General features: G+C 46.7%; 1 protein-coding gene across 9 annotated transcripts in view; it reads right to left on the bottom strand.

Annotated features, from left to right (window-relative positions):
* The window catches only part of ARAP1 (ArfGAP with RhoGAP domain, ankyrin repeat and PH domain 1), a 386,059-nt gene extending 360,848 nt beyond the window's left edge, over positions 1-25,211 (bottom strand). For 6 of the 9 annotated variants that reach the window (XM_077451134.1, XM_077451138.1, XM_077451139.1 and 3 more), the window contains exon 1: positions 24,900-25,164. The gene's annotated coding sequence lies outside the window, so the exon portion shown is untranslated. Of the gene's footprint in view, positions 1-24,899 lie in introns of all 9 variants that reach the window. The other 3 variants (XM_077451142.1, XM_077451143.1, XM_077451137.1) reach the window with 2 other exon arrangements.
* Positions 25,212-25,474: the final 263 nt, after the last annotated feature.

The raw sequence follows: 25,474 nt of genomic DNA, 5'->3' as shown, positions 1-25,474 counted from the left end.
CAGTAATTTTAACGCTAGCGCCCCAAAAACGCTGTAAAAACGCTGTAAAACGCTCTAATAACGCTGTAAAAATAGCAGCGTTTTACCGCTGACGCTATGGGCGGTGTGGTGTGAAAGTGCTCTTAGCGATGATAATATTGACATATAAACAAATACAGATTAGTAGTTTATACAGTTAACTATGGTTTGGCCTCATCTTGAATAGGCAGTTTTGTTTTGGTCATCAATCCTCTGGGAAGACATTGTTGAATTATATAAGGCAACTAAATGAATGAGGGGGATAAAGGACTTCAGCTATGAAAGATAGAGTAGCACAGCTATGAGCTATGGAGGGCGGAGGACTGCAGCTATGGGGGATGGAGTTCTCAGTTATGAAGGATGGGGATGGAGGTGCTCAGCTATTGGAGATGAAGGACCTCAGTTATGAAGGTGCTCAACTATGGGGGATGGATGACCTCAGTTATGAAGGCGCTCAGCTATGGGGGATGGAGGTGCTCAGCTATTGGGGAGTGAGGACCTCAGCTATGGAGGACAGGACCTCAGCTATAGGGAAAGGAGGTGCTCAGCTATGAAGGACGGTGGAGCTTAGCTATGAAGGTGCTCAGCTATGAAGGACCTCAGCTATTACATTGCTTAGCTATAGGGGATGGAGGACCTCAGCTATGAAGGTGCTCAGCTATGGGGGATGGAGGACCTCAGCTTTGAAGGTGCTCAGCTATGGGGGATGAAGGACCTGTTATGAAGGTGCTCAGCTATGGAGGATGAAGGACCTGTTATGAAGGTGCTCAGCTATGGGGGATGGAGGACCTCACCTTTGAAAGTGCTCAGCTATGGGGGATGGAGGTGCTCAGGTACGAAGGTGCTCAGCTATGGGGGACTGAGGACGTCAGCTATGGAGGATGAAGGACCTCAGCTATAGTTGATGGAGGTGCTCAGCTATGAAAGATGGAGGTGCTCAGCTATGAAAGATGGAGGAGCTCGGCTATGAAGGATGGAGGAGCTCGGCTATGAAGGACCTCAGCTATGACAGTGCTTAGCTATAGGGGAAGGAGGACCCCAGCTATGAAGATGCTCAGCTATGGGGGATAGAGGTTTTCAGCTATGAAGGTGCTGAGCTATGGAGAACCTCAGCTAAACAAATACAGATCAGTAGTTTAAACAGTTAACTATGGTATGGCCTCATCTTGAATAGGCAGTTTAGTTTTGGTCATCAATCCTCAGGGAAGACATTGTTCAATTATATAAGGCAACTAAATGAATGAGGGGGATAAAGGACTTCAGCTATGAAAGATAGAGTAGCACAGCTATGAGCTATGGAGGGCGGAGGACTGCAGCTATGGGGGATGGAGTTATCTCAGTTATGAAGGATGGGGGAGCTCTGTTATGGCGATGGAGGTGCTCAGCTATTGGGGATGAAGGACCTCAGCTATGAAGGTGCTCAACTATGGGGGATGGAGGACCTCAGTTATGAAGGCGCTCAGCTATGGGGGGTGGAGGTGCTCAGCTATCGGGGACTGAGGACCTCAGCTATGGAGGACAGGACCTCAGCTATAGGGAAAGGAGGTGCTCAGCTTTGAAGGATGGTGGAGCTTAGCTATGAAGGTGCTCAGCTATGAAGGACCTCAGCTATTACATTGCTTAGCTATAGGGGATGGAGGACCTCAGCTATGAAGGTGCTCAGCTATGGGGGATGAAGGACCTGTTACGAAGGTGCTCATCTATGGGAGATGGAGGACCTCACCTTTGAAAATGCTCAGCTATGGGGGATGGAGGTGCTCAGGTACGAATGTGCTCAGCTATGGGGGACTGAGGACGTCAGCTATGAGGGTGCTCAACTATGGGGGATGGAGGTGCTCAGCTATTGGGGACTGAGGACCTCAGCTATGAAGGCGCACAGCTATGGGGGATGGAGGTGCTCAGCTATTGGGGACTGAGGACCTCAGCTATGGAGGACAGCTCCTCAGCTATAGGGAAAGGTGGTGCTCAGCTTTGAAGGATGGTGGAGCTTAGCTATGAAGGTGCTCAGCTATGAAGGACCTCAGCTATTACATTGCTTAGCTATAGGGGATGGAGGACCTCAGCTATGAAGGACCTCAGCTATTACATTGCTTAGCTATAGGGGATGGAGGACCTCAGCTATGAAGGTGCTCAGCTATGGGGGATTAAGGACCTCAGTTATGAAGGTACTCAGCTATGGGGAATGGAGGACCTCAGCTTTGAAGATGCTCAGCTTTGGGGGATGAAGGACCTGTTATGAAGGTGCTTAGCTATGGGGGATGGAGGACCTCACCTTTGAAAGTGCTCAGCTACGGGGGATGGAGGTGCTCAGGTACGAAGGTGCCCAGCTATGGGGGACTGAGGACGTCAGCTATGGAGGATGAAGGACCTCAGCTATAGTTGATGGAGGTGCTCAGCTATGAAAGATGGAGGTGCTCAGCTATGAAAGATGGAGGTGCTCAGCTATGAAGGATGGAGGAACTCGGCTATGAAGGTGCTCAGCTATGGAGGACCTCAGCTATGACAGTGCTTAGCTATAGGGGAAGGAGGACCCCAGCTATGAAGATGCTCAGCTATGGGGGACGGATGTGTTCAGCTATGAAGGTGCTGAGCTATGGAGAACCTCAGCTAAACAAATACAGATCAGTAGTTTATACAGTTAACTATGGTATGGCCTCATCTTAAATAGGCAGTTTAGTTTTTGTCATCAATCCTCAGGGAAGACATTGTTGAATTATATAAGGCAACTAAATGAATGAGGGGGATAAAGGACTTCAGCTATGAAAGATAGAGTAGCACAGCTATGAGCTATGGAGGGCGGAGGACTGCAGCTATGGGGGATGGAGTTATCTCAGTTATGAAGGATGGAGGAGCTCTGCTATGGGGATGGAGGTGCTCAGCTATTGGGGATGAAGGACCTCAGCTATGAAGGTGCTCAACTATGGGGGATGAAGGACCTCAGTTATGAAGGCACTCAGCTATGGGGGGTGGAGGTGCTCCGCTATGGAGGACAGGACCTCAGCTATAGGGAAAGGAGGTGCTCAGCTATGAAGGATGGTGGAGCTTAGCTATGAAGGTGCTCAGCTATGAAGGACCTCAGTTATTACAGTGCTTAGTTATAGGGGATGGAGGACCTCAGCTTTGAAGGTGCTCAGCTATGGGGGGTGAAGGACCTGTTATGAAGGTGCTCAGCTATGGGGGGATGGAGGACCTCAGCTTTGAAGGTGCTCAGCTATGGGGGATGGAGGTGCTCAGGTACGAAGGTGCTCATCTATGGGGGACTGAGGATGTCAGCTATGGAGGATGAAGGACCTCAGCTATAGTTGATGGAGGTGCTCAGCTATGAAGGATGGAGGTGCTCAGCTATAGTTGATGGAGGTGCTCAGCTATGAAGGATGGAGGTGCTCAGCTATAGTTGATGGAGGTGCTCAGCTATGAAGGATGGTGGAGCTCAGCTATGAAGGTGCTCAGCTATGGAGGACCTCAGCTATGACTGTGCTTAGCTATAGGGGGGGGGGGACCCCAGCTATAAATATGCTCAGCTATGGGGGATGGAGGTGTTCAGTTATGAAGGTACTGAGCTATGGAGAACCTCAGCTATGAAGGTGTTCAGCTATGGAGGATCTCGGCTAGGGGGATGGGGGACCTCAGCCAAGCTGAGTGGGAGGGGCCCAGTAGGCTCCATCCTCTACTGGATGCCTGTAGAAGACTACTAGAGGGGGCAGAGTCAAGACCAGTCACCCTGCACAAGGAGAGAGACCAGCAGTGAGCGGTCTTTATGACAGGAAAGAAAAATCTCACACTGGATGACTGCACATATCTGGTAGAAATACAGAAAAAACACTGAGATTCAAGCAGAATACAGGGCTGTGCTGTGTGGCAGAGCTGTGTAAATCTTTAGACTGGTTGGACAGCAATACAAATCCTTTGGCAGGCAGAACTCTCTGTATTTCATCTGTGAGTTCAGCTGATTGCCTGGAGCTCAGCTTTAAAGTGACTTTGTCATGAATACTGTATAGTATGGTGGCTGATACTTTTGGCTGTGTTTTATAAATGTCGGTTGCATGGCTTCAGTACTTTTGAGTCACATTGTGTAAATGATTGTCAGAGACTGCAGACATGATACAGGAGATGGTCAGAGACTGCAGACATGATACAGGAGATGATCAGAGACTGCAGACATATTACAGGAGATGATCAGAGACTGCAGACATACTACAGGAGATGGTCAGAGACTGCAGACATAGTACAGGAGATGATCAGAGACTGCAGACATACTAGGGGAGATGGTCAGACTGCAGACATGATACAGGAGATGGTCAGAGACTGCAGACATAGTACAGGAGATGATCAGAGACTGCAGACATACTACGGGAGATGGTCAGACTGCAGACATGATACAGGAGATGATCAGAGACTGCAGACATACTACAGGAGATGGTCAGAGACTGCAGACATGGTACAGGAGATGGTCAGAGACTGCAGACATGATACAGGAGATGGTCAGAGACTGCAAACATAGTACAGGAGATGGTCAGAGACTGCAGGCATGATACAGGAGATGGTCAGAGACTGCAGACATACTACAGGAGATGATCAGAGACTGCAGACATACTACGGGAGATGGTCAGACTGCGGACATGATACAGGAGAGGATCAGAGACTGCAGACATACTACAGGAGATGGTCAGAGACTGCAGACATGGTACAGGAGATGGTCAGAGACTGCAGACATGATACAGGAGATGGTCAGGGACTGCAGACATGATACAGGAGATGGTCAGAGACTGCAGACATAGTACAGGAGATGGTCAGAGACTGCAGACATAGTACAGGAGACAGTCAGAGACTGTAGACATAGTACAGGAGATGGTCAGAGACTGCAGACATAGTACAGGAGACAGTCAGAGACTGTAGACATAGTACAGGAGATGGTCAGAGACTGCAGACATGGTACAGGAGATGGTCAGAGACTGCAGACATGATACAGGAGATGGTCAGAGACTGCAGACATGATACAGGAGATGGTCAGAGACTGCAGACATGGTACAGGAGATGGTCAGAGACTGCAGACATGGTACAGGAGATGGTCAGAGACTGCAGACATGATACAGGAGATGGTCAGAGACTGCAAACATAGTACAGGAGATGGTCAGAGACTGCAAGCATGATACAGGAGATGGTCAGAGACTGCAGACATGATACAGGAGATGGTCAGGGACTGCAGACATGATACAGGAGATGGTCAGAGACTGCAGACATAGTACAGGAGATGGTCAGAGACTGCAGACATACTACGGGAGAAAGTTTTTCCTTCACTGGCATGAACAAGCACCTTGGTAAGGAAAACACAGACTACCAACCCTAACTCTGCAGAGACACTGGAGGCCACACAATTAGGGCCAAGGGGCCACAATGCAGTCCTTGGGCTGTAGGTTGGGCACCAAGGCTTTAAGGCATCATGAACAGTAAATGATTACTGGGGAAGAGAAATGTCAATGTAACATGTACAGGGTTGATAATGGGGGGGAAGCTGTGTCTGCCTAGGTATACTCCCTGCCCCCATCTCTATGCTGCTCTGGGCTGTCACTTATTGGCATATGGGGGCAGATCAAGGACCCACAGGGCTGCATTTACCATGACTACAGATCCCTGGCATAGCCCCCGAAAAACACCTGGCACAGCATCGACAGTTGAATTGGTGTTTAATTAAAGTAATTTCTTTTACACTGCAACAGAATTTAATAGAATAGAATTTAAAACAGTGTAAAAATAAAAGGTAAAATAAATAATAAAAAAAAAAAAATTAAGCGCGCCCCGTCCCGCTGAGCTCGTGCGCAGAAGCGAACGCATACGTGAGTAGCGCCCCGCATATGAAAACGGCGTTCAAACCACACGTGTGAGGTATCGCCGCGATCGGCAGAGCGAGAGCAATAATTCTAGCCCTCTGTAACGCAAAGCATGCAACCGGTAGAATTTGTTAAACATCACCCTATGGAGATTTTTAAGGGTAAAAGTTTTGTCGCCATTCTATGAGCGGGGGCGCAATTTTGAAGCGTGACATGTTGGGTTAACAATATACTCGGCGTAACATTATCTTTCACAATATAACAAAAAAGAAATGGGCTAACTTTACTGTTGCCTTATTTATTAATTTAAAAAAAAAGTGTATTTTTTTAAAAAAAAAAGTGCGCTTGTAAGACCGCCGCGCAAATACGGTGTGACAGAAAGTATCACAATGACCGCCATTTTATAAAAAAAAAAAAAAAAAACAAAATTTAATGTTTGGGGGGTTCTAAGTAATTTTCTAGCAAAAAAAAAAAACAAAAACAGTTTTTAAACTTGTAAACACCGAGTCTGAAAAAGAGGCCCGGTCCTTAAAGCGGTTAAGTATATAACTACATAATATAAATACCATAAACTGTCATAACAAAAGAAGATTTTATTGACGTCTTTTGCCAATAAAAACGTCTTTTATTATGACACCAGTTTATGATATTTATCTACTTGGCCCCTAAAAAGTCCCGTATATAAACAATGATTTTTATAATGAAGTTCATTGTAACAGAATGAAATTCAATGTATCAAATAAAATACAATGTAACTATATAAAGTTCAATGTAACATTAACCGCATGCCAACCAGCGCGCAATGATGTACGTCGGCTCAATGGCGCGGCTGGGGCATACAGGTACGTCCCCTTTAAGATGCGGCATTGTGGGCGCGCGCGCTCCCGCCGCGTACTCCGTTACCGTGCCCGTGGGTCCCGCGGACTCGAAGACGCGATACGTGTCACGGAGCGGAAGAACGGGGGGAGCTGTCTATGTAAACAAGGCATTTCCCCCTTTCTGCCTAGTGACACGACAGAGATCTACTGCTCCCTGTCATCGGGAGCGGTGATCGCTGTCATGTCAGTGGTAGCCTCCCCCCCCCCACAGTTAGATTCACTCCCTAGGACACACTTAACCCCTTGATTGCCCCCCCCCCTAGTGTTTAACCCCCTTCCCTGCCAGTGTCATTTACACAGTAATCACTGCATTTTTATAGCTCTGATCGCTGCATAAATGGCAATGGTCCCAAAATAGCGTCAAAAGCTTCCGATGTGTCCGCCATAATGTCGGAGTCGCGATAAAAATCTCAGGTAGCCGCCATTACTAATAAAAAAATAAAATAAAAAAAAACATAAATCTATCCCCTATTTTGTAGACGCTATAACTTTTGCGCAAACCAATCAATATACGCTTATTGCGATTTTTTTTTTTTACCAAAAATATGTAGAAGAATACGTATCGGCCTAAACTGAGGAAGACATTTTTTTTTTTATATATATTTTTTTGGGGGGATATTTATTATAGTAAAATGTAAAAAAATATTGCTTTTTTTTTCCCAAAATCATCGCTCTTTTTTTGTTTATAGCGCAAAAAATAAAAACCTCAGGGGTGTTCAAATACCACCAAAAGAAAGCTCTATTTGTGGGGGGGGGGGGGGAGGACGTCAATTTTGTTTGGACACAGCGTCGCACGACCGCGCAATTGTCAGTTAAAGCGACACAGTGCTCTTTTTTGTAAACAACAAAAAAAAAAAGGCCTGAACATTAAGGGGGGAAATTCTTTCGGTCCTAAAAGTGGTTAAAGCTTGTAGGAGGATTTTTCATTCTACTCTGACTGTCCTTTGTGGGGAAAAAAAGGACGTCAATTTTGTTTGGGTGCCACGTCGCACGACCGCGCAGTTTCCAGTTAAAGCGACGCAGTGCCGAATCGCAAAAAGTGCTCTGGTCAGGAAAAGGGGGGTAAAATCTTCCGGGGCTGAAGCCCAGTGCAATAGCATAATGTGCAACGGGGTGCTATTAAAGCGGGAGCTAAAGTTGGGCTGTAAGAAACGGCGAGCAGGCGAGCTTTTATTGCAAAAGCGACATACCCCGTCTTATCTGCAGCCCCTAACTGCTTGTTATACTCACTGTGGAACCTATGGGGTTAATCCTCTGCATTGTATAAAAAAAAAGGCTGTTTGATCCTGTCTTATCTGATCCTCGCATTCTTCTACTGTCCCCAATCCATCTGCTGATAGTACAGAGCCTTGGGGGGGCGCTCTGCACATGCTCAGTTTGGTGTGTATGGCTAGAGAGTTTTTATTTTTTTTCCTCAGAGGGTGCATGTGATTAGCACAGGGCCAATCAGCACCGCCCAGAGAGAGAGAATCAGGGGTTCTGCGGCCTCATAGGACAGTCAGAGTAGAATGAAAACTCCTCCTACAAGCTTTAACCACTTAAGCACCGAAAGAATCCCCCCCCCCCTTAATGTTAAGACCGTTTTTGTTTTTTTACAAAAAAGGGCACAGCGTCGCTTTAACTGACAATTGCGACGCTGTGCCCAAACAAAATTGACGTCCTTTTTTTCCCCCCACAAATAGAGCTTTCTTTTGATGGTATTTGATCACCTCTGCGGTTTTTATTTTTTGCGCTATAAACAAAAAAAGACCGACAATTAAAAAAAAAAAAAAAAAGTTTTTTTAATATTTTTTACTATTTGCTATAATACATATCCCAAAAAAAAAAAATTTTTAAAAACTCATCCTCAGTTCAGGCCGATACGTATTCTTCTACATATTTTTGGTAAAAAATCCCAATAAGCGTATATTGATTGGTTTGCGCAAAAGTTATATCCTCTACAAAATAGTGGATAGATTTATGGCATTTTTATTATTATTATTTTTTTTTTTTTTTTACTAGTAATGGTCGGCGATCTGCGATTTTCAGCGGGACTGCGGCATTGCGGTGGACAGATCGGACACTTTTTGGGGACCAGTGACATTTATACAGCGATCAGATCTAAAAAAAAAAAAAAAGGCACTGATTACTGTATAAATGACACTGGCAAGGAAGGGATTAACACTAAGGGGCAATCAAGGGGTTAAATGTGTTCCCTGCTAGGTGTTTCTAACTGTGGGGGGGGGTGTGGGACTGACTAGAGGAGGAGCCAGATCGCTGTTCCTACCTAGTAGGAAAAGACGATCTGTCTCTCCTCTCCTGACAGAATGGGGCCACGTGCAGGGGTGGACTGATCATTCGGGCACTGCCCAAGGGCCCCGGGCCACTAGGGGGCCCCATCAGGGTTGCCAGCCTCAGTAAAACCAGGGACAGTATGTAAGAATCTGTGTTTTTTTTTACATCTGTCTCCGAAATGTCCCTTACCGACATCCTTTTGGTCTAAAAATTCAGAGATTATAGCTGCCCCACTTCTCCAGTACCTTCTCAGCCAATAGAAACGTGACTTTATATACTGTGTGTACATGTATGTGTATACTGTGTGATTGTACACTGTGTTTGTGTATACTGCTTGGCCCCAAAATGCCTGGGGGCCCCATAATCGCCTCCAGTACCTTCTCAGCCAATAGAAACATGTCTGTGTATACTGTGTGTATATGTATGTGTATACTGTGTGATTGTATACTGTGCTTGTGTATACTGTGAGCCCAAAATGCCTGTGGGCCCCATAATTGCTTGGGGGCCCCATAATTGCCTCCAGTACCTTCTCAGCCAATAGAAACATGTCTTAATATACTGTGTGTACATGTATGTGTATACTGTGTGATTGTACACTGTGTTTGTGTATACTGCTTGGCCCCAAAATGCCTGGGGGCCCCATAATCGCCTCCAGTACCTTCTCAGCCAATAGAAACATGTCTGTGTATACTGTGTGTACATGTATGTGTATACTGTGTGATTGTATACTGTGCTTGTGTATACTGTGTGGCCCAAAATGCCTGGGGGCCCCATAATTGCTTGGGGGCCCCATAATTGCCTCCAGTACCTTCTCAGCCAATAGAAACATGTCTTAATATACTGTGTGTACATGTATGTGTATACTGTGTGATTGTATACTGTGTTTGTGTATACTGTGTGGCCCCAAAATGCCTATTGCCCGGGGGGGCCCCCACGAGGCCCCATGAGTTGTCAGAGCTGTTTAAATGGCCGACGTACAGCTGCAGCGATTGACGGGAAACGCGCCGACCCGTCCGCAATATGATGACGGCGGCGGGTCGGCAGGTGGTGAACCGGGTGTTCCGTCAGATTAGGTGACCCGTCAGATTTCGTAAACGGAGGTGACGTTCTGTCACGGGCCATCTTGGTACACCCCCCAGCACTCGGCCACACTAAGCCTACTTTCTGAAGTCGCCAAGCGGACATCTTTATTTACATCCGTAGGGTCACGTTCACATCTGGGCATTTTACGGAAAGGGCCGGGGACTTTTTTTTTTTTTTCTGGATTTTGGTTCCATAGACTTCAATGGATCAAAAAAAAAAAAAAAACGCGTATTGAAAAACTCAAAATGCACCTGGAGTATGCAAACCGTAACCTGAATAAATGTGAAGCAGGCCTAATAGTATAGAAGAGTATACACTGCAATAAGATGGTATAAAGTGCAATTTAAAAGTGTAGTGTGCAATGGGATGGTATTAGGTTTAATGTAACAGTATAAAGTCCAATGGGATTGTATAAAGTTTAATATAACGGTATAAATTGCAATGTAATGGTATAAGGTTCAATAAAATAGTATAAAGTGCAAAGGGGTAGTATTAGGTTCGATGTAACAATATAAAGTCCAATGTAAAAGTATAAATTGTAATGTAATGGTATATACTGTCATAAGATGGTATAAAGCTCAGTGTAAAAGTGTATACAATGTAACAGTGTAAAGTGCGATAGGATGGTATTATGTTCAATGTAACAATATAAAGTTCAATGTAATAGTATAGATCGCAATGTAACAATATATACTGCAATAAGATGATATGAAGTGCAATGTAAAAGTGTCGTGTCCAATGGGATGGTATAAAGTTTGATGTAGCGGCATAAACTGCAATGTAACAGTATGTAGTGTAATGTAACGGTATAAGGTTAAATGTAAGAGCAGGGGCGGACTGACAACTCATGGGGCCCCCGGGCAATAGGAGATGATGGGGTCCCCGGGCAACAGGAGATTATGAGGCCCCCCAGGCAACAGGAGATTATGGGGTCCCCCAGGCAACAGGAGATTATGAGGCCCCCCAGGCAACAGGAGATTATGGGGCCCCCCAGGCAACAGGAGATTATGGGGCCCCCGGGCAATAGATTATGGGGCCACACAGTATATACAAACACACACACATACAGTATGCGCACACAGAATACACATACACACACTGAAAAGGTACTGGAGAGGCGGGGCAGCTATAATCTTGGGATTTTTTTAAAAAAAACACCGATTTTTACATACTGTCCTTGGTTTTATTGAGGCTGGCAACCCTGATGGGGCCCCTTAGTGGCATGGGGCCCTCGGGCAGTACCCAAGTGCCCGAATGGTCAGTCCGCCCCCGTGTAAGAGTATAAAGTGCAATTGAGTGGTATTAGGTTTGATGTAACAGTATATTATCCGATGGGATGGTATAAAGTTTGATGTAACAGTATAAAGATCAAAGTAACAGTATAAGGTGCAATATAATAGAAAAAAGTGCAACAGGGTGGAATAAGATCGCTGTAACAATATAAAGTTCAATGTAATAGTATGAAGTTCAACAGCAAGTAGTGTAATGAGATAGTATAAAGTTGAATGTAATAGTATAAGGTTCAAAGTGCCAGTACAAAAGTCCAATGGGATGGTATAAATTTGATGTAACAGCATGTAGTGCAATGTAACATTATGAGGTTCAGTGTAATAGTATAAAGTGCAATGGGGTGGTATTGAGAACAGTGTAACAATATAAAGTCCAATGTAATAGTATATACTGCAATAAGATGATATGGCGTGCAATGTAAAAGTGTAGAGTGCAATGGGATGGTCTTAGGTTCAGTATAAATTGTAATGTAACAATATAAAGTTCAATGTAGCAGTATAAGGTTCAATGAAATAGTATAAAGTGCAATGGGGTGGTATTAGTTCAATGTAACAATATACAGTGCCTTGCAAAAGTATTCACCCCCCTTGGCATTTTCTGTGGGTTTTTTTGCCTCACGTCCTGAAATTAACATGGATTGTTTGAGAATTTGCATTATTTAATTTACAGAACACGCCCACAACTTTGAAGATTTTTTTTATTTTTTATTGTGAAGCAATAAAATCTGACCACAGATTTTCTATTGGATTGAGGTCTCGGCTTTGACTAGGCCATTCCAACACACTTCCATGTTTCCCCTTAAACCACTCAAGTGTTGCTTTGGGGTCATTGTCCTGCTGGAAGGTGAACCTCCATCCTAGCCTCAAATCACACACAGAGCGGTACAGGTTATGCTCAAGAACATCCCTGTATTTAGCACCAGTCATCTTTCCCTCAACTCTGACCAGTTTCCCAGTCCTGACTGCTGAAAAACATCCCCACAGCATAATGCTGCCATCACCATGTTTCACAGTGGGGATGGTGTTCTTTGGGTGATGTGATGTGTTGGGTTTGCCCCAGACATAGCGTTTTCTTTGATGGCCAAAAAGTTCACTTTTAGTGTCATCAGAGCAGATCACCTTCCTCCATACATCAGACCAGATCACCTTCCTCCATACATCAGACCAGATCACCTTCCTCCATACATCAGATCAGATCACCTTCCTCCATACATCAGACCAGAGAACCTTCCTCCATACATCAGACCAGATCACCTTCCACCATACATCAGACCAGATCACCTTCCTCCATACATCAGACCAGATCACCTTCCTCCATACATCAGACCAGATCACCTTCCTCCATACATCAGACCAGATCACCTTCCTCCATACATCAGACCAGAGCACCTTCCTCCATACATCAGAGCAGATCACCTTCCTCCATACATCAGAGCAGATCACCTTCCTACATACATCAGACCAGATCACCTTCCTCCATACATCAGACCAGATCACCTTCCTCCATACATCAGACCAGATCACCTTCCTCCATACATCAGATCAGATCACCTTCCTCCATACATCAGACCAGATCACCTTCCTCCATACATCAGACCAGATCACCTTCCTCCATACATCAGACCAGATCACCTTCCTCCATACATCAGACCAGAGCACCTTCCTCCATACATCAGACCAGATCACCTTCCTCCATACATCAGAGCAGATCACCTTCCTACATACATCAGACCAGATCACCTTCCTCCATACATCAGACCAGATCACCTTCCTCCATACATCAGACCAAAGCACCTTCCTCCATACATCAGACCAGATCACCTTCCTCCATACATCAGATCAGAGCACCTTCCTCCATACATCAGACCAGATCACCTTCCTCCATACATCAGACCAAAGCACCTTCCTCCATACATCAGACCAGATCACCTTCCTCCATACATCAGACCAGATCACCTTCCTCCATACATCAGACCAGATCACCTTCCTCCATACATCAGACCAGATCACCTTCCTCCATACATCAGACCAGAGCACCTTCCTCCATACATCAGACCAGATCACCTTCCTCCATACATCAGACCAAAGCACCTTCCTCCATACATCAGACCAGATCACCTTCCTCCATACATCAGACCAGATCACCTTCCTCCATACATCATTCCAGAGCACCTTCCTCCATACATCAGACCAGATCACCTTCCTCCATACATCAGACCAGATCACCTTCCTCCATACATCAGACCAGATCACCTTCCTCCATACATCAGACCAGATCACCTTCCTCCATACATCAGACCAGATCACCTTCCTCCATACATCAGACCAGAGCACCTTCCTCCATACATCAGACCAGATCACCTTCCTCCATACATCAGACCAGATCACCTTCCTCCATACATCAGACCAGAGCACCTTCCTCCATACATCAGACCAGAGCACCTTCCTCCATACATCAGAGCTGATCACCTTCCTCCATACATCAGACCAGATCACCTTCCTCCATACATCAGACCAGATCACCTTCCTCCATACATCAGAGCAGAGCACCTTCCTCCATACATCAGAGCAGATCACCTTCCTCCATACATCAGACAAGATCACCTTCCTCCATACATCAGAGCAGAGCACCTTCCTCCATACATCAGAGCAGAGCACCTTCCTCCATACATCAGAGCAGAGCACCTTCCTCCATACATCAGAGCAGATCACCTTCCTCCATACATCAGACCAGATCACCTTCCTCCATACATCAGACCAGATCACCTTCCTCCATACATCAGATCAGAGCACCTTCCTCCATACATCAGACCAGAGCACCTTCCTCCATACATCAGAGCAGATCACCTTCCTCCATACATCAGACCAGAGCACCTTCCTCCATACATCAGACCAGATCACCTTCCTCCATACATCAGACCAGATCACCTTCCTCCATACATCAGACCAGATCACCTTCCTCCATACATCAGACCAGAGCACCTTCCTCCATACATCAGACCAGAGCACCTTCCTCCATACATCAGACCAGATCACCTTCCTCCATACATCAGACCAGATCACCTTCCTCCATACATCAGAGCAGAGCACCTTCCTCCATACATCAGAGCAGATCACCTTCCTCCATACATCAGACCAGATCACCTTCCTCCATACATCAGACCAGATCACCTTCCTCCATACATCAGACCAGAGCACCTTCCTCCATACATCAGACCAGATCACCTTCCTCCATACATCAGACCAGATCACCTTCCTCCATACATCAGACCAGAGCACCTTCCTCCATACATCAGAGCAGATCACCTTCCTCCATACATCAGACCAGATCACCTTCCTCCATACATCAGACCAGATCACCTTCATCCATACATCAGACCAGATCACCTTCCTCCATACATCACACCAGATCACCTTCCTCCATACATCACACCAGATCACCTTCCTCCATACATCAGACCAGATCACCTTCCTCCATACATCAGACCAGAGCACCTTCCTCCATACATCAGATCAGATCACCTTCCTCCATACATCAGACCAGAGCACCTTCCTCCATACATCAGAGCAGATCACCTTCCTCCATACATCAGAGCAGATCACCTTCCTCCATACATCAGACCAGATCACCTTCCTCCATACATCAGACCAGATCACCTTCCTCCATACATCAGACCAGAGCACCTTCCTCCATACATCAGAGCAGATCACCTTCCTCCATACATCAGAGCAGATCACCTTCCTCCATACATCAGACCAGATCACCTTCCTCCATACATCAGACCAGAGCACCTTCCTCCATACATCAGACCAGATCCCCTTCCTCCATACATCAGACCAGATCACCTTCCTCCATACATCAGACCAGAGAACCTTCCTCCATACATCAGAGCAGATCACCTTCCTCCATACATCAGAGCAGATCACCTTCCTCCATACATCAGACCAGATCACCTTCCTCCATACATCAGACCAGAGCACCTTCCTCCATACATCAGACCAGAGAACCTTCCTCCATACATCAGTCCAGAGCACCTTCCTCCATACATCAGACCAGAGAACCTTCCTCCATACATCAGACCAGAGAACCTTCCTCCATACATCAGACCAGATCACCTTCCTCCATACATCAGACCAGATCACCTTCCTCCATACATCAGAGCAGATCACCTTCCTCCATACATCAGACCAGATCACCTTCCTCCATACATCAGAGCAGATCACCTTCCTCCATACATCAGACCAGATCACCTTCCTCCGTACATCAGAGCAGATCACCTTCCTCCATACAACAGACCAGAGCACCTTCCTCCGTACATCAGACCAGATCACCTTCCTCCATACAACAGACCAGAGCACCTTCCTCCATACATCAGAGCAGATCACCTTCCTCCATACATCAGAGCAGATCACCTTCCTCCATACATCAGACCAGATCACCTTCCTCCATACATCAGAGCAGATCACCTTCCTCCATACATCAGACCAGATCACCTTCCTCCATACATCAGACCAGAACACCTTCCTCCATACATCAGAGCAGATCACCTTCCTCCATACATCAGTCCAGATCACCTTCCTCCATACATCAGTCCAGAGCACCTTCCTCCATACATCAGACCAGAGAACCTTCCTCCATACATCAGACCAGATCACCTTCCTCCATACATCAGACCAGAGCACCTTCCTCCATACATCAGACCAGACCACCTTCCTCCATACATCAGACCAGATCACCTTCCTCCATACATCAGACCAGATCACCTTCCTCCATACATCAGAGCAGATCACCTTCCTCCATACATCAGAGCAGATCACCTTCCTCCATACATCAGAGCAGATCACCTTCCTCCATACATCAGACCAGAGCACCTTCCTCCATACATCAGACCAGAGCACCTTCCTCCATACATCAGAGCTGATCACCTTCCTCCATACATCAGAGCAGATCACCTTCCTCCATACATCATTCCAGAGCACCTTCCTCCATACATCAGACCAGATCACCTTCCTCCATACATCAGACCAGATCACCTTCCTCCATACATCAGACCAGATCACCTTCCTCCATACATCAGACCAGATCACCTTCCTCCATACATCAGACCAGATCACCTTCCTCCATACATCAGACCAGAGCACCTTCCTCCATACATCAGACCAGATCACCTTCCTCCATACATCAGACCAGATCACCTTCCTCCATACATCAGACCAGAGCACCTTCCTCCATACATCAGAGCTGATCACCTTCCTCCATACATCAGAGCTGATCACCTTCCTCCATACATCAGACCAGATCACCTTCCTCCATACATCAGACCAGATCACCTTCCTCCATACATCAGAGCAGAGCACCTTCCTCCATACATCAGAGCAGATCACCTTCCTCCATACATCAGACAAGATCACCTTCCTCCATACATCAGAGCAGATCACCTTCCTCCATACATCAGAGCAGAGCACCTTCCTCCATACATCAGAGCAGAGCACCTTCCTCCATACATCAGAGCAGATCACCTTCCTCCATACATCAGACCAGATCACCTTCCTCCATACATCAGACCAGATCACCTTCCTCCATACATCAGATCAGAGCACCTTCCTCCATACATCAGACCAGAGCACCTTCCTCCATACATCAGAGCAGATCACCTTCCTCCATACATCAGACCAGAGCACCTTCCTCCATACATCAGACCAGATCACCTTCCTCCATACATCAGACCAGATCACCTTCCTCCATACATCAGACCAGATCACCTTCCTCCATACATCAGACCAGAGCACCTTCCTCCATACATCAGACCAGAGCACCTTCCTCCATACATCAGACCAGATCACCTTCCTCCATACATCAGACCAGATCACCTTCCTCCATACATCAGAGCAGAGCACCTTCCTCCATACATCAGAGCAGATCACCTTCCTCCATACATCAGACCAGATCACCTTCCTCCATACATCAGACCAGATCACCTTCCTCCATACATCAGACCAGAGCACCTTCCTCCATACATCAGACCAGATCACCTTCCTCCATACATCAGACCAGAGAACCTTCCTCCATACATCAGTCCAGAGCACCTTCCTCCATACATCAGACCAGAGAACCTTCCTCCATACATCAGACCAGAGAACCTTCCTCCATACATCAGACCAGATCACCTTCCTCCATACATCAGACCAGATCACCTTCCTCCATACATCAGAGCAGATCACCTTCCTCCATACATCAGACCAGATCACCTTCCTCCATACATCAGAGCAGATCACCTTCCTCCATACATCAGACCAGATCACCTTCCTCCGTACATCAGAGCAGATCACCTTCCTCCATACAACAGACCAGAGCACCTTCCTCCGTACATCAGACCAGATCACCTTCCTCCATACAACAGACCAGAGCACCTTCCTCCATACATCAGAGCAGATCACCTTCCTCCATACATCAGAGCAGATCACCTTCCTCCATACATCAGACCAGATCACCTTCCTCCATACATCAGAGCAGATCACCTTCCTCCATACATCAGACCAGATCACCTTCCTCCATACATCAGACCAGAACACCTTCCTCCATACATCAGAGCAGATCACCTTCCTCCATACATCAGTCCAGATCACCTTCCTCCATACATCAGTCCAGAGCACCTTCCTCCATACATCAGACCAGAGAACCTTCCTCCATACATCAGACCAGATCACCTTCCTCCATACATCAGACCAGAGCACCTTCCTCCATACATCAGACCAGACCACCTTCCTCCATACATCAGACCAGATCACCTTCCTCCATACATCAGACCAGATCACCTTCCTCCATACATCAGAGCAGATCACCTTCCTCCATACATCAGAGCAGATCACCTTCCTCCATACATCAGAGCAGATCACCTTCCTCCATACATCAGACCAGAGCACCTTCCTCCATACATCAGACCAGAGCACCTTCCTCCATACATCAGAGCTGATCACCTTCCTCCATACATCAGAGCAGATCACCTTCCTCCATACATCATTCCAGAGCACCTTCCTCCATACATCAGACCAGATCACCTTCCTCCATACATCAGACCAGATCACCTTCCTCCATACATCAGACCAGATCACCTTCCTCCATACATCAGACCAGATCACCTTCCTCCATACATCAGACCAGATCACCTTCCTCCATACATCAGACCAGATCACCTTCCTCCATACATCAGACCAGATCACCTTCCTCCATACATCAGACCAGATCACCTTCCTCCATACATCAGACCAGATCACCTTCCTCCATACATCAGACCAGATCACCTTCCTCCATACATCAGACCAGATCACCTTCCTCCATACATCAGACCAGAGCACCTTCCTCCATACATCAGACCAGAGCACCTTCCTCCATACATCAGAGCTGATCACCTTCCTCCATACATCAGACCAGATCACCTTCCTCCATACATCAGACCAGATCACCTTCCTCCATACATCAGAGCAGAGCACCTTCCTCCATACATCAGAGCAGATCACCTTCCTCCATACATCAGACAAGATCACCTTCCTCCATACATCAGAGCAGATCACCTTCCTCCATACATCAGAGCAGAGCACCTTCCTCCATACATCAGAGCAGAGCACCTTCCTCCATACATCAGAGCAGATCACCTTCCTCCATACATCAGACCAGATCACCTTCCTCCATACATCAGACCAGATCACCTTCCTCCATACATCAGATCAGAGCACCTTCCTCCATACATCAGACCAGAGCACCTTCCTCCATACATCAGAGCAGATCACCTTCCTCCATACATCAGACCAGAGCACCTTCCTCCATACATCAGACCAGATCACCTTCCTCCATACATCAGACCAGATCACCTTCCTCCATACATCAGACCAGATCACCTTCCTCCATACATCAGACCAGAGCACCTTCCTCCATACATCAGACCAGAGCACCTTCCTCCATACATCAGACCAGATCACCTTCCTCCATACATCAGACCAGATCACCTTCCTCCATACATCAGAGCAGAGCACCTTCCTCCATACATCAGAGCAGATCACCTTCCTCCATACATCAGACCAGATCACCTTCCTCCATACATCAGACCAGATCACCTTCCTCCATACATCAGACCAGAGCACCTTCCTCCATACATCAGACCAGATCACCTTCCTCCATACATCAGACCAGATCACCTTCCTCCATACATCAGACCAGAGCACCTTCCTCCATACATCAGAGCAGATCACCTTCCTCCATACATCAGACCAGATCACCTTCCTCCATACATCAGACCAGATCACCTTCATCCATACATCAGACCAGATCACCTTCCTCCATACATCAGACCAGATCACCTTCCTCCATACATCACACCAGATCACCTTCCTCCATACATCAGACCAGATCACCTTCCTCCATACATCAGACCAGAGCACCTTCCTCCATACATCAGATCAGATCACCTTCCTCCATACATCAGACCAGAGCACCTTCCTCCATACATCAGAGCAGATCACCTTCCTCCATACATCAGAGCAGATCACCTTCCTCCATACATCAGACCAGATCACCTTCCTCCATACATCAGACCAGATCACCTTCCTCCATACATCAGACCAGAGCACCTTCCTCCATACATCAGAGCAGATCACCTTCCTCCATACATCAGAGCAGATCACCTTCCTCCATACATCAGACCAGATCACCTTCCTCCATACATCAGACCAGAGCACCTTCCTCCATACATCAGACCAGATCCCCTTCCTCCATACATCAGACCAGATCACCTTCCTCCATACATCAGACCAGAGAACCTTCCTCCATACATCAGAGCAGATCACCTTCCTCCATACATCAGAGCAGATCACCTTCCTCCATACATCAGACCAGATCACCTTCCTCCATACATCAGACCAGAGCACCTTCCTCCATACATCAGACCAGATCACCTTCCTCCATACATCAGTCCAGAGCACCTTCCTCCATACATCAGACCAGAGAACCTTCCTCCATACATCAGACCAGAGAACCTTCCTCCATACATCAGACCAGAGCACCTTCCTCCATACATCAGACCAGATCACCTTCCTCCATACATCAGACCAGATCACCTTCCTCCATACATCAGAGCAGATCACCTTCCTCCATACATCAGACCAGATCACCTTCCTCCATACATCAGAGCAGATCACCTTCCTCCATACATCAGACCAGATCACCTTCCTCCGTACATCAGAGCAGATCACCTTCCTCCATACAACAGACCAGAGCACCTTCCTCCATACATCAGAGCAGATCACCTTCCTCCATACATCAGAGCAGATCACCTTCCTCCATACATCAGACCAGATCACCTTCCTCCATACATCAGAGCAGATCACCTTCCTCCATACATCAGAGCAGATCACCTTCCTCCATACATCAGACCAGATCACCTTCCTCCATACATCAGACCAGATCACCTTCCTCCGTACATCAGAGCAGATCACCTTCCTCCATACAACAGACCAGAGCACCTTCCTCCATACATCAGAGCAGATCACCTTCCTCCATACATCAGAGCAGATCACCTTCCTCCATACATCAGACCAGATCACCTTCCTCCATACATCAGAGCAGATCACCTTCCTCCATACATCAGAGCAGATCACCTTCCTCCATACATCAGTCCAGATCACCTTCCTCCATACATCAGTCCAGAGCACCTTCCTCCATACATCAGACCAGAGAACCTTCCTCCATACATCAGACCAGATCACCTTCCTCCATACATCAGACCAGAGCACCTTCCTCCATACATCAGACCAGACCACCTTCCTCCATACATCAGACCAGATCACCTTCCTCCATACATCAGACCAGATCACCTTCCTCCATACATCAGAGCAGATCACCTTCCTCCATACATCAGAGCAGATCACCTTCCTCCATACATCAGAGCAGATCACCTTCCTCCATACATCAGAGCAGATCACCTTCCTCCATACATCAGACCAGATCACCTTCCTCCATACATCAGAGCAGATCACCTTCCTCCATACATCAGAGCAGATCACCTTCCTCCATACATCAGACCAGATCACCTTCCTCCATACATCAGACCAGAACACCTTCCTCCATACATCAGAGCAGATCACCTTCCTCCATACATCAGTCCAGATCACCTTCCTCCATACATCAGTCCAGAGCACCTTCCTCCATACATCAGACCAGAGAACCTTCCTCCATACATCAGACCAGATCACCTTCCTCCATACATCAGACCAGAGCACCTTCCTCCATACATCAGACCAGATCACCTTCCTCCATACATCAGACCAGATCACCTTCCTCCATACATCAGACCAGAGCACCTTCCTCCGTACATCAGAGCAGATCACCTTCCTCCATACATCAGACCAGATCACCTTCCTCCATACATCAGAGCAGATCACCTTCCTCCATACATCAGAGCAGATCACCTTCCTCCATACATCAGACCAGATCACCTTCCACCATACATCAGACCAGATCACCTTCCTCCATACATCAGAGCAGATCACCTTCCTCCATACATCAGTCCAGAGCACCTTCCTCCATACATCAGAGCAGATCACCTTCCTCCATACATCAGAGCAGATCACCTTCCTCCATACATCAGACCAGATCACCTTCCTCCATACATCAGAGCAGATCACCTTCCTCCATACATCAGAGCAGATCACCTTCCTCCATACATCAGAGCAGATCACCTTCCTCCATACATCAGACCAGAGCACCTTCCTCCATACATCAGACCAGATCACCTTCCTCCATACATCAGAGCTGATCACCTTCTTCCATACATCAGAGCAGATCACCTTCCTCCATACATCACAGCAGATCACCTTCCTCCATACATCAGACCAGATCACCTTCCTCCATACATTAGACCAGATCACCTTCCTCCATACATCAGAGCAGATCACCTTCCTCCATACATCAGACCAGATCACCTTCCTTCATACATTTTGGGAGTCTCCCACATGCCTTTTCGCAAACTCAAGACGTGCCATTTTGTTTTTTGCTGAAAGTAATGCCTTTCTTCTGGCCACTCTGCCATAAAGCCCAACTCTATGGAGCGTACGGCTTATTGTCGTCCTATGTACAGATACTCCAGTCTCTGCTGTGGAACCCTGCAGCTCCTCGAGGGTTACCTTAGGTCTCTGTGCTGCCTCTCTGATTAATACCCTCCTTGCCCGCTCCATGAGTTTTGGTGTGCGCCTGTCTCTTGGCAGGTTTGCTGTTGTGCCATGTTCTTTCCATTTAGTTATGATAGATTTAATGGAGCCTTCATGGCAGTGTTTGGTTAATGGTGCCTCTTGCTTAGGTGTTGCAGCCTCTGGGGCCTTTCAGAAAGGTGTATATATGTAATGACAGGTCATGTGACACTTAGATTGCACACAGGTGGACATCATTTCACTAATTATGTGACTTCTGAAGGTAATTGGTTGCACCAGAGCTTTTTATGGGCTTCATAACAAAGGGGGTGAATACATCCGCACATGCCGATTATCAGTTTTTTATTTCTGAAAAATAGTTTTATGTATATATTTTTCTAATTTTACTTCACCAACTTAGACTATTGTGTTCTGATCCGTCACATATAATTCAGATTTAACCACTTGCCACCCGCCCCATAGCAGAAACACAGCGGCAAGGTGGTTTCAAAATCCTGACCGGACTTCATATGACGTGATCAGCATTTTGAGCCGGTGCGTGCCCCCGGGGGCCGCACATCGCGGCGATCGTTGTTGCGGTGTGTCAGTCTGACCCCCCGCAACTACGATCTCGGTAAAGAGTCTCCGGAGACTCTTTACCACGTGATCAGCCGTGTCCAATCACGGCTGATCACAGTGTAAATAGGAAGAGCCGGTGATCGGCTTTTCCTCACTCGCATCTGTCAGACGCGAGTAGAGGAGAGCCAATCGGCTGCTCCTCTGACAGGGGGGGTCTGTGCTGATCGATTATCAGTGCAGCCCCCCTCCCCCCGAGGTTGCCCAAACTGGACCACCAGGGACGCCACCAGACCACCAGTGATGCCCAGCACCAGGTATGCCACCCTAGACCACCAGGGGTGCCAGTCAGTGCCCACAATGGATGCCAATCAGTGCCCACAATGGATGCCAATCATTGCCCACAATGGGCATCACTGATTGGCATGCATTATTGTTTGGCACTGATTGGCATCCATCAGTACAGTATAATACAATACAATGCCACCTATCAGTGCCCATCCGTGACGCCTATCAGTGCCCATTCGTGCCGTCTATCAGTGCCAATCTGTGCCGCCTATCAGTGCCCATCCATGCCCATCTGTGCCGCCTATCCATGCCCATCCATGCCGCCTATCCATGCCAAATCCGTGACAGCTATCAGTGCCAAGTTGTGCCACCTATCAGTGCCCATCCGTGTCGCCCATCAGTGCCACCTTTCAGTGCCCATCAGTGCGGCCTATCAGTGCCACATATCAGTGCCCATCAATGCCACCTCATCAGTGCCACTTCATTGGTGTCACCTCATCGGTGCCCATCAGTGCCACCTCATCAGTGCTCGTCAGTGCAGCCCCATCAGTGCCCATCAGTGAAGGAGAAAACGTACTTATTTACAAGGTTTTGAAACTGAAACAAAAAAAAACATTTTTTTTCAAGATTTTCCGTCTTTTTTTATTTGTTTAGCAAAAAATAAAAACCGTAGAGGTCATCAAATGCCACCAAAAGAAATCTATTTGTGGGGAAAAAATTATAATAATTTCATTTGGGTACAGTGTAGCATGACCGCGCAATTGTCATTCAAATTGCGACAGTGCTGAAAGCTCAAAATTGGTCTGGGCAGGAAGGTGTTTAAGTGCCCGGTATTGAGGTGGTTAAAAAAAAAAAACAACATTTAACTAAAGGCTATAATGTAACAAAATAGTTAAAAAGCCAGGGGGGGGGGGGGTGAATACTTTTGCAAGGCAACAATTAAAGATCAATTTATTATTCAGTGCAATGTAGTGCAACAAGATAACATTGTTGCAATGAGAGTAAAATGTTCAATAACTGTATAAAGTTCAACGTAACAGTATAAAGTGCTGACAAATACCAAACAACATATGAAACAGATCTGAGCTATTTAAAAGCGGACGGTCATGGCTGGGGGTGGGAAGAGACAAGTCACACCTCCCACTGCCCCCCCCCCCCCCCCCAGACAACAAATTATTATTATTATTCTAAATGCCTATTTTAAGAAATTATCTGATTTATCTTCCCGGCAACATCAGGAACCGTTACAATAATTGTCAGCAGGTTATATGTAGAGATCTCAACATTTCTGCAAATCAGCACCTTCTGTTTTTTTTTTTGTTCCACCCGGAGTTCCCCTTTAAAATCCGATGACCTACATTTAGGGGTGTTGGGGTGCACGTTGCCTTTTATAAATGGATGGCACTGCTGGTGCCATGACACTAATACTGAGCATGCTGAGACTTGCGCAGTACATAAACGCTTACTCAATAAATAAACCGACTTACCTGGAGCCTCGCCACAGAGCTGACGATCTAATCACGAGCTCCAAAAAAATAAATAAAAAATAAATAAATAAATCTGCGAATTGTGGGAATGGACCGCCCCAACCTCTAAACTTTACAGAACTGTTATTCTTCCTCCTCTGCAATGTGACAGCGCTGCACCGACCCGTCTCCCCAGCAGAGCTGACAATCTACATTAGCACTGACCTCCAGGCAGCTCAGCACTGGGGCTACTTTGCAATCAGCGATGTTGTTGTTTCTCAGTTCCTGCTTCTCCTCCTCCTCCTCCTCTTTCAGCTACTGGAATTAACCTTTTCAATGAAAAGAATTAGAAGAAGAAAAAAAAAAAAGAAAAAAAAGCAGCCTTTTCTGGGAGGTGATTGGTCATTTGACAGCTGAGCTCGCCATCTAGTGGATGCAATGTGCGGGACCTCTCTGTAACCCCTTCCTGACCTGAACCGTGCGGGGTCAGAGGCAAGTTCTCGTCTACTTTCTGGGGCGAAGAAGGGATTCTGGGGCAACTGGCGACCACCAAAGGATTAAATGGATATTTTGTTAGTTAAAGAGTTAGCTTTATA

The sequence above is a fragment of the Lithobates pipiens genome, unplaced genomic scaffold (genome assembly GCF_037356315.1).
Source record: "Lithobates pipiens isolate NorthernLeopardFrog02 unplaced genomic scaffold, aLitPip1_a1.2 Scaffold_23, whole genome shotgun sequence".
Taxonomy (NCBI): Eukaryota; Metazoa; Chordata; class Amphibia; order Anura; family Ranidae; genus Lithobates; species Lithobates pipiens.
Note: the sequence above shows the minus strand (reverse complement) of the source record. Positions and strands in the feature narration are given on the sequence as shown.